This window comes from Musca vetustissima, unplaced genomic scaffold (genome assembly GCF_032173495.1).
Source record: "Musca vetustissima isolate MV318-11 ecotype Yass unplaced genomic scaffold, APGP_CSIRO_Mvet_v1 utg543512, whole genome shotgun sequence".
NCBI classification, from domain to species: Eukaryota; Metazoa; Arthropoda; class Insecta; order Diptera; family Muscidae; genus Musca; species Musca vetustissima.
The window spans coordinates 5,709-17,410 of NW_026874978.1; the positions used below are offsets into that span (position 1 = coordinate 5,709).

The 11,702-nt window shown below is 36.6% G+C and overlaps 1 pseudogene; it reads left to right on the top strand.

The window, feature by feature from the left end:
• The first annotated feature begins 1,571 nt into the window (after window positions 1–1,571).
• On the top strand, window positions 1,572–11,344 carry LOC133337497 (Ig-like and fibronectin type-III domain-containing protein 2; annotated as a pseudogene).
• The last annotated feature ends 358 nt before the right edge of the window (window positions 11,345–11,702 follow it).

Here is an 11,702-nt window from a genome sequence, read left to right on the forward strand (position 1 = left end):
AGTATATATATTCTTGATAAAATTCTATGACGATATAGCCATGTTCGTCTGTCTGTTGTAATCACTCTAGCGTCTAAACGAATTGAGATAGATCGCCAAAATTTTGCATAGAGTCGTCCTTTGTCTGCAGGCAGGTCAAGTTCGAAGATGGGCTTTATCGGTCCACGTTTAAGGCATAGCCCCCATATAAGGGTACCCCCAATTTTCGGTATTTTAGGGTTCTTGAGCGCGTTTTTCAACCGAATTCGCTGAAATTTGGTACATTGGGTTCTTATTGGGTACCAAATTTCCCCACTAAAAATTATAAATATAGGTCCACTTTTTCTGGTAGCCCCCATATAAGGGTACCTCCCAATTTCCAGTTTTTGGGGGGTTTTGACCGGATTTTTTCACCGAATTGGCTGTAATATAGTAATTTCAGTTATTATTGGGTAGCAAATCTCCCCACAGAAAATTATAAAAAGGGGTCAATTTTTTCGGTTAGTTCCCATATAAGGGTACCTGCAATTTTCGATATTTTGAGGTTCTTGAGCGCGTTTTTTAACCGAATTCGCTGAAATTTGGTATTATGTAGTCGTATATGGTAACAAATCTCCCCACCAAAAATTATTAATATTCACCCCTTTTTAGGGGTAGTCCCCATATAACCACCGCATTCCGCCTTCTAAAGGTATTGTGATTAAAGGAACCTCAAGCATGACGATAATGAAATATATCGGCAGACATTTAGGCATCTCCTCAATATAGTGATACCTCCTGAAGGAAAGAATTGAGATAAACAATTAAAATATTGGGTTCAATATTGGCATATACCGGTCATTAATTAGGCATAGCCCTCATATAATGATATCCCCAAATATTCACCATTTTCCTACACTATGTAATCAATATTAGTCCCCCTTTAGGCATAGCCTCATATAACTTTGTAATCTAAATTACAGTAGTTTGAGGATTTTATACTCTACCATGCGTTATCAGTATCAGTCCACTTTTTGGATCTTGCAGATTTTAGGAAAAATCTCCATTAAAAATTGCTGAAGTTTGTATTTGGTGTACATAATGGTTTACAAAAATCGGTTTGTAGAATTATCGGTATATATCAACTTTTTGGTATGTTCCCTATATTTTCATTAAATGTATCTGTCAGTATAACTATGGTGGAGGGTATCCAAAGTTCGGCCCGGCCGAACTTAACGCTTTTTCACTTGTTCATTTTTTGGTCTTTGTTTTCGTCATCATGGACCACTGACAATGCCATATAATGAATTAATCTATTAATATATATACGAATGTACAGTGGAACTACTGTATAACAAGCAGTTGGTGATCGGTAAATTGCGGATCGATAAACTAGAAAATACTCGTAATATAGAGATTATACTGTAAATAACATAACAGGGAGTCACATTTGATATGGGGCAATTCGTCATAAAGATGTTCGACTGTATGATGACTGACATCTGGTTCTGTTGTACTTTCATTTGTTATATAATTACATTAATGACCTTATTAATAAAATAATAACCATATATTTTTTGTTTTTTCTCTTTCTCATTCTCATTCTCTTACAGACTCTCCGCACTTATGCTGATAATGCTATCCATATAGTAGCCTGTGACGGATGTCATAATGTAAAATTGTTGTTGGTATTGACAACATCAAAATGTTTGCTGTCAACCGTTAAATCCTTAGAACCCATTGGTAAGTGAATAAATGGATTACATCGAAAACACACAGACACAAAAAGCTCTACATAAAAACTCTCGACAATGATTCATTGTTGTTTTTGTTTATTACAGCAACTGGCGGTCCTGCTTATATTGTGGCAGGCAAAGACGCCCTGCTAACCTGTGTCGACTCAGCGAATCGTCTTAATAATACTGTAATATGGAAGAAAGGTGAAATTCTAACCGCGGGCAGTGTCCGGGTGACAAGTGATCCGCGTGTTAGTGTATTACACGATGAAGGTGACTTGTCGCGATCGAGCAATGTGTACTTTTAGTTTTATGATTATGTTTTTTATTTTATTTTTTTTTTTTTTTTTTGTTATTTTCAGTAAGGAAAGTAGTAAAGTCGGACGGGGCCGACTATATGATACCCTTCACCACTTTGGGTATATTCAACAGATGAATCCTAACAGACGTCGAATTTTTAAAGGACCAGTAAAATGAAATTGGAACCATAAGCACATCATTCTGCAACCGATACTAAATTGTTCATTTGGTCAGATATAAAAGCTATATCTAAATATGAACCGATTTAAACAATTTCAGGAAACTTAGCACACATCATTCTAGACCTAATTCACTACACTGTGCCAAATTTAGTGCAAACCGAAAGATATTAAGGGACTTTGGTACACCATTTACTTTAAATCGGACGAAAGTATATATAGGAGCTATATCTAAATCTGAACCGATTTTCTGGAAACTTAACACACATCATTCTAGACCCAATTCATTACTCTGTGCCAAATTTCGTGCAAATCGAAATATATATAGGGATTTTGGTACACAATTTACCTTAAATCGGATGAAAATATATATGGGAGCTATATCTAAATCTGAACCGATTTTTACGAAACTTAACACACATCATTCTAGAGATACTTCATTACGCTGTGCCAAATTTCGTGCAAATCGAAAGATATATAGGGAGTTTGGTGCACCATTTACATTAAATCGGACGAAAATATATATAGGAGTTATATATAAATCTGAGCCGATTTTCAGGAAACTTAACACACATCATTCTAGACCTAATTTGTTACGCTGTGCCAAATTTCGTGCTTAAATCGACTCAAAAAGTGATTCTATGCATATTCTCAAAAGGAACCATGTGTCTGTCTCCTTTCATTTTGCCTGTTACAAACATAGGCACAGTGTGGTAAAGGGTATAAAAAGAATTTGGTTCAAGAACCTCAAAATACTGAAAAGTGGGGGGTACCCTTATATGGGGGCTACCAGAAAAAATTGACCCATATTTATAATTTATAGTGGAGAGATGTGCTACCTAATAAGAACACGACGTACTAAATTACAGCCAATTCGGTCGAAAAATACGATCACAACTAAATATACTGGAAATTGGGGGTTCCGTTATATGGGGGCTACCAGAAAAATTTGACCTATATTTATAATTTTTAGTGGAGTAATTTGGTACTTAATAAGAACCCAATGTACAAAATTTCAGAGAATTAAATTATAAAACAAGCCCAAGAACCCGAAAATACCGAAAATTGGGGGTACCCCTATATAGGGCTCTCCGAAAAAAGGACCTTTATTTATAATTTTTGGTAGAGAGATTTGCTACCCAATAAGAACTCAAAGTACCGAATTTCAGCGAATTCGGTAGAAAAATGCTACCAAAACCCCCAAAATACCGAAAATTGGGGGTACTATTATAAGGAAGCTATCCGAAAAAATTGACCTTTATTTATAATTTTTAATAGGGAGATTTGCTACCTAATTGGAACACAAAGTGCCAAATTTCAGCGAATTCGGTGGAAAAATGCGATCAAAACCCCCAAAATACCGAAAATTGGGGGTAATCTTAAATGGGGGCTATCCGAAAAAATGGACCTTTATTTATAATTTTTGGTAGGGAGATTTGCTACCCAATAAGAACTCTAAGTACCAAATCTCAGCGAATTTAGTTAAAACCAGTAAGGAAAGTAGTAAAGTCGGACGGGGCCGACTTCACTATGGGTATATTAAACAGGACTATAACATAAAATTGGATGAAAAAAATGTGATATTTATCTAAATGTGAATCTACCTAGATCTATCCATAAAGTATGTCAATCGACTTCAAACAAATATAAATAGGTCATCCGTTGGGCTATGTCTGCACTTCTAGAAAACGCAACTACGTAATTCTATGCTCAATTTTTTAAGTTGTGCAAAATTTGATGTCAATCTGACTAACATGAGGAGTTTGATGCCCAATTTACTAGAAATCGGGCGAAAATATATATGGAAGCTCTATCCAAATATTGAGCGATTTCAAACAAACTTGTCACAGGTTAGGTTATACAACTTTCAGAACGTTTTATTCCAATTGGTTCCTTAGTACGTCAATTACTTAAAATCAATCTATAATAAAAGGGAGCTATATCTAAATCTGGACCGATTTTCACGAAACTTGGCAGACATCATTCTAGGCTCAATTAAGTACGTTATGCCAAATTTCGTGCAAATCGAAGGATATATAGGGACTTTGGTGCACCATTTACATGAAATCGGACGAAACTATATATGGGAGCTATATCTAAATCAGGACCTATTTTCACGAAACTTGGCAGACATCATTCTAGACTCAATTCAGTACGTTATGCCAAAATTCGTGCAAATCGGAAGATATTTAGCGACTTTGGTGGACCATTTACATCAAATCGGACGAAACTATATATGGGAGCTATATCTAAATCTGGACCGATTTTCTCCAAACTTGGCAGACATCCCTCTAGGCTTAATTCAGTACGTTATGCCAAATTTCGTGCAAATCAGAAGATATATAGGGACTTTGGGCACTATTTACATGAAATCGGACGAAACTATATATGGGAGCTATATCTAAATCTGGACCGATTTTCACGAAACTTGGCAGACATCATTCTAGACCTAAATGATTAGGCTGTACCAAATTTCGTGCAAATCGAAAGATATATAGGGACTTTGGGGCACCATTTACATGAAATCGGACGAAACTATATATGGGAGCTATATCTAAATCTGGACCGATTTTCTCCAAACTTGGCATACATCACTCAAGGCTTAATTCAGCACGTTATACCAAATTTCGTGCAAATCAAAAGATATATAGGGACTTTGGGGCACCATTTACATGAAATCGGACGAAACTATATATGGGAGCTATATCTAAATCTGGACCGATTTTCACGAAACTTGGCAGACATCATTCTAGACCTAAATGATTAGGCTGTACCAAATTTCGTGCAAATCGAAAGATATATAGGGACTTTGGGGCACCATTTACATGAAATCGGACGAAACTATATATGGGAGCTATATCTAAATCTGGACCGATTTTCTCCAAACTTGGCATACATCACTCTAGGCTTAATTCAGCACGTTATACCAAATTTCGTGCAAATCAAAAGATATATAGGGACTTTGGGGCACCATTTACATGAAATCGGACGAAACTATATATGGGAGCTATATCTAAATCTGGACCGATTTTCACGAAACTTGGCAGACATCATTCTAGACCTAAATGATTAGGCTGTACCAAATTTCGTGCAAATCGAAAGATATATAGGGACCGTTTACATTAAATCGGTTAAATATATATATGGGAGCTATATCTAAATCTGAACCGATTTTTCCCAATTTCAATAGGGTTCGTCCTTGGGCCGAATAAGTGACCTATGCCAAATTTCATCCAATTCGGATCATAAATGCGACCTGTACTTTGTTTACAATTTAACATGGACAGACAGACGGACAGACGGACAGACGGACAGACGGACGGACGGACGGACGGACATGCATAAATCGACTTAGAAAGTGATTCTATGCATATTCTCAAAAGGAACCATGGGTCTATCTCGATTATTTTTGCCTGTTACAAACATATGCACAAAGACATAATACCCTGTACCACAGTGTGGTGAAGGGTATAAAAACGCGCTCAAGAACGTCAAAATACCGAAAGGGGGTACCCTTACATGGGAGCTATGCCTAAACGTGGACCGATTTTCTCCAATTTCAATAGGGTTCGTCCTTGGGCCAATTAAGTGACCTGTGCCAAATTTCATCCAAATCGGATCATAAATGCGACCTGTACTTTGTTAACAAAAATACATGGACGGACAGGCGGACATGCATAAATCGACTCAGAAAGTGATTCTATGCATATTCTCAAAAGGAACCATGGGTCTATCTCGATTATTTTTTCCTGTTACAAACATATGCACAAAGACATAATACCCTGTACCACAGTGTGGTGAAGGGTATAAATATATTTAATATAAATATGCGGTGATATTTAAAAAAAAGTTTTTCAAAACGTAAATTTTTAAAAAGACAAATATAAACAAAAACCAGTAAGAAAAGTAGTAAAGTCGGACGGGCCAACTATATGATACCCTTTACCACTATGGGTATATTAAACAGATGCATCCTAACACACGTCGGACCATTATCATGAAATTGGATGAATTAAAATGTGTGATCCTTATCTAAATGTGAACCGATTTAGATCAATCCATATACATGCCATTCATTTGTTACAATCGGACGAAAATATATAGGGAAGCTATATCCAAATATGAACCGATTTCAACGAAACTTGTCTCAACTTAGAATATATTAACTTAGGCTGTATCTAAATCTGAACCGATTTCACGATACTTGGCACACATCACTCCAGCGCAATTCAGTACGCTATGCAAAATTTAGTGCAAATCAAAAGATGTAGAGGTACTTTGGTGCACCATTTACATTAAATCGGACGAAAATATATATGGGACCTGTTTCTAAATCTGAACCGATTTTCACGACAATTGGCACACATCACTCCAGGCTCAATTCAGTACTCTATGCCAAATTTCGTGCAAATCGAAATATATATAGGGACTTTGGTACACCATTCGGACGAAAATATGTATAGGATCTATATCTAAATCTGAACCGGGTTCGTGCAATAGGGTTCGTTTTTGGACCAAATAAATGAGCTGTGCCAAATTTCATTCAAATCGGATTATAAGTGTGACCTGTACTTTGTTTACAATTTAACACGAACAGACGGACAAACGGACGGACGGGCATGCTTAAATCGACTCAGAAGGTGTAGATTTTTATAAAAATCAAGTTTTCAAGGAGTTGATATTTATATAAAAATATTATGCTTAGACGAGAATTTTTTTGAAGGCGTCGATTTTTGTAAAAAAATATTTTCTCGAAAATGTGGTTTTTATACCCTTCACCACACTGTGGTACAGGGTATTATGTCTTTGTGCATATGTTTGTAACAGGCAAAAATAATCGAGATAGACCCATGGTTCCTTTTGAGAATATGCATAGAATCACTTTCTAAGTCGATTTATGCATGTCCGTCCGTCCGTCCGTCCGTCTGTCCGTCTGTCCGTCTGTCCGTCTGTCTGTCCATGTTAAATTGTAAACAAAGTACAGGTCGCATTTATGATCCGAATTGGATGAAATTTGGCATAGGTCACTTATTCGGCCCAAGGACGAACCCTATTGAAATTGGGAAAAATCGGTTCAGATTTAGATATAGCTCCCATATATATATTTAACCGATTTAATGTAAACGGTCCCTATATATCTTTCGATTTGCACGAAATTTGGTACAGCCTAATCATTTAGGTCTAGAATGATGTCTGCCAAGTTTCGTGAAAATCGGTCCAGATTTAGATATAGCTCCCATATATAGTTTCGTCCGATTTCATGTAAATGGTGCCCCAAAGTCCCTATATATCTTTTGATTTGCACGAAATTTGGTATAACGTGCTGAATTAAGCCTAGAGTGATGTATGCCAAGTTTGGAGAAAATCGGTCCAGATTTAGATATAGCTCCCATATATAGTTTCGTCCGATTTCATGTAAATGGTGCCCCAAAGTCCCTATATATCTTTCGATTTGCACGAAATTTGGTACAGCCTAATCAATTAGGTCTAGAATGATGTCTGCCAAGTTTCGTGAAAATCGGTCCAGATTTAGATATAGCTCCCATATATAGTTTCGTCCGATTTCATGTAAATGGTGCCCCAAAGTCCCTATATATCTTTTGATTTGCACGAAATTTGGTATAACGTGCTGAATTAAGCCTTGAGTGATGTATGCCAAGTTTGGAGAAAATCGGTCCAGATTTAGATATAGCTCCCATATATAGTTTCGTCCGATTTCATGTAAATGGTGCCCCAAAGTCCCTATATATCTTTCGATTTGCACGAAATTTGGTACAGCCTAATCATTTAGGTCTAGAATGATGTCTGCCAAGTTTCGTGAAAATCGGTCCAGATTTAGATATAGCTCCCATATATAGTTTCGTCCGATTTCATGTAAATAGTGCCCAAAGTCCCTATATATCTTCTGATTTGCACGAAATTTGGCATAACGTACTGAATTAAGCCTAGAGGGATGTCTGCCAAGTTTGGAGAAAATCGGTCCAGATTTAGATATAGCTCCCATATATAGTTTCGTCCGATTTGATGTAAATGGTCCACCAAAGTCGCTAAATATCTTCCGATTTGCACGAATTTTGGCATAACGTACTGAATTGAGTCTAGAATGATGTCTGCCAAGTTTCGTGAAAATAGGTCCTGATTTAGATATAGCTCCCATATATAGTTTCGTCCGATTTCATGTAAATGGTGCACCAAAGTCCCTATATATCCTTCGATTTGCACGAAATTTGGCATAACGTACTTAATTGAGCCTAGAATGATGTCTGCCAAGTTTCGTGAAAATCGGTCCAGATTTAGATATAGCTCCCGTTTATTATAGATTGATTTTAAGTAATTGACGTACTAAGGAACCAATTGGAATAAAACGTTCTGAAAGTTGTATAACCTAACCTGTGACAAGTTTGTTTGAAATCGCTCAATATTTGGATAGAGCTTCCATATATATTTTCGCCCGATTTCTAGTAAATTGGGCATCAAACTCCTCATGTTAGTCAGATTGACATCAAATTTTGCACAACTTAAAAAATTGAGCATAGAATTACGTAGTTGCGTTATCTAGAAGTGCAGACATAGCCCAACGGATGACCTATTTATATTTGTTTGAAGTCGATTGACATACTTTATGGATAGATCTAGGTAGATTCACATTTAGATAAATATCACATTTTTTTCATCCAATTTTATGTTATAGTTCTGCTTAATATACCCATAGTGGTGAAGGGTATCATATAGTCGGCCCCGTCCGACTTTACTACTTTCCTTACTGGTTTAAAAATAAATTTTCAAGGCCCGGACGTTTGTAAAAAAAATTCAAACCATTACTTTTTTATAAAAAAAAGTTTCACGACGCGAATTTTTCTACAAATATTTGTTCTAGGCGTATTTTTTTACAAAGATATTTTTCAGGGCGTAAATTTTAATAAAAATTATTTTTTCTAGGCGCGGACGTTTATAATAATATTTTTTAAGGCGTGAATTTTTATAAAAATATATTTTCAAAGCGTGAATTCTTATAGTAATATTTTTCAAGTGGAAATTAAAGTGTGGATTCTAATAGAAACATTTTCAAGTGGTCATGAAAGAGTGGATTCTTATAATGTTATTTCATTTACTAGGCGTGGATTTTTATGGGAATATTTTTTAAGGGACATTAAGACGTTAATTCATGTAAGAATATTTTTCAAGTAAACATTAAGGCGTGGATTCTTATAATTTTTCAAGTGTCATTATGTTGTACATTCCTATAAGAATATTCTTCAAATAACCATTAAGGCGTGGATTTTTACAAGAATAATTTTAAGGTGTGAAATCCTACAAATTATTTTCGTGCATTAATTAGAGAATTTTATAAGAATAAACGTTGATGCCTTCAAAAATATTTTTAATAGCCATAAAGGAGCAGATTCTTATAAAAATATGTGTTAACTGTTCATTAAGCCTTTTCTCAGAAACTAACAAGGCGTAAATATTTATAGGAGTATTTGTATTATTTAGCCTGCAAAATTTCTTGTTTAAATTCCTACGCTGAAAATTGTCTAACTACATTTTTAAAACTCACCCTACCCTTGTAAATGTCCAAACAATTAATTTTAATTATTTCATTTGCTTTTCATGTCTTGTTCTCGTTTTTGACATTCCATCACCACCACCTGCCACTCTCTGTGTGTTTGTTACGCTTCATTTAAGACAACCTACAAAACCTTAGACAGAAACAATACCAACAATAATCGGGATTTAGGTGACGAAAACAGTGATGTTTTTCTAGTACCACCACCTCTGGACTCAACGGACAATCGCTCATTTTGGCGCACCGCCTCCATACCAGCCCAGGTGACGCATGACTTTATCGAATGCTGTGAACGTGACAACGTAAGCCAAAGCTGTATGGGCTTTTGTAATGTCCACAAAATTTTGGATCGCACCACCGGTATTGAGCCGGAGGCATGCGAAAAGGATTTCCCACGAATCGTGCGCTGCATGGCCGATGGTCGTAATCATGTACCCTGTTGTGTTGAGAATCAAATACCTGATTTGTGTCAAGACATGTGTCGCGGCGAGTACACCCCATTCACTGATATGCTGCGTAAACGAGTGTCCTGTGTCCACCATACACTGAGCGGCCTGTAGTGCATACTTCAGGGTGTCCAACAGATACCCAGCACCCCACTGGAAGTGACAGTGAGTGAGGTTAGTGAAACAGCTGTAACGGTTAGCTGGTCACCGCCTGAAAAGCTACCCGACACGGTGAAAGAATACAAAATCAATGTAACGTAATTGCATTCCTTTGATGAGGATGATGATGCGGCGTCGGCAGAGGACGATGGTGACGATGATGTGGCTAAAACGCGTCTAACGAAAAAGGATGAAAGTGTCATTATGCGCACTGTAAATGGCAACACAACATCGATTCGGATATCAGACTTAAAGCCGCAAAGAATGTATGGAATTGTGGTGACGGCCGAAAATGAATTTGGTTCAAGTTTGCCCAGCGAACGACTGCGCATCTTTACGCACAAAAGTTCTCTGTCCAAGGAGGAGGATGCGGAACCCGAAACTAAAATGGAGATGCCAGATTTGCCTGACATCCGTAGTTGTTGTGAATTGCGTGGTATGACCCACCGAATGTGTTTGGATAAAATGTGTGATCCGCAAAAAACTGATTTGGCAACTCTGACCGATTTTATGGTTTGTGCACCATGGTCGAACATCACATTCAGTTGTTTGGCCAATAATATTGATCATACGCCATGTTGTAGAGCCCGGGGTATACCGAGTGCATGTTTCCCGCTGTGTTCGGGCAAGGTGTCGACATTGGATTTCAATTTGTTTAAGTGAGTATTTAATTGAAGGGAATTGTGATGGAATTTATTTCTAATTGTTTGCTTTTCCGTTTTCATTGTACTTTTCTTTTAGGTGCCTGCGTTTTATGTCGGAATTTAGCAGCTGTCTATTTCAAGGTTATGGCGTATTGGCAGATCCACCCACCAAATTGCGTACGGTTGCCAAAAAGGATACTTTCCTCATTTTGGATTGGAATAAACCAAAAAGACTGGCCGATACAATTACAACATTCCATGTTAAATTTAGACGTTTGGGAGTTGGCGATGATTATAGCACTGTTGTAAAGGTAATTTGGGATGGGTTGATTGGGAACAGAAAGCTCTACATTGAGGCGTAAATTTTTGAAAGAATATTTTTATATTTAAGGCTTTGGATTTTTAAAAGAATAATTTTCAGGGTCCTTTAAGAAGTGGATTTTATTGAAAAATGTTTTCAAGGCGTGGAATGTAATAAAAATATTGTTTCAAGGCGTGGATTTTATTGAGAAATGTTTTCAAGGCGTGGAATGTAATAAAAATATTGTTTCAAGGCGTGGAATGTAATAAAAATATTGTTTCAAGGCGTGGATTTTATTGAAAAATGTTTTCAAGGCGTGGATTTTATTGAAAAATGTTTTCAAGGCGTGGATTTTATTGAAAAATGTTTTCAAGGCGTGGAATGTAATAAAAATATTGTTTCAAGGCGTGGA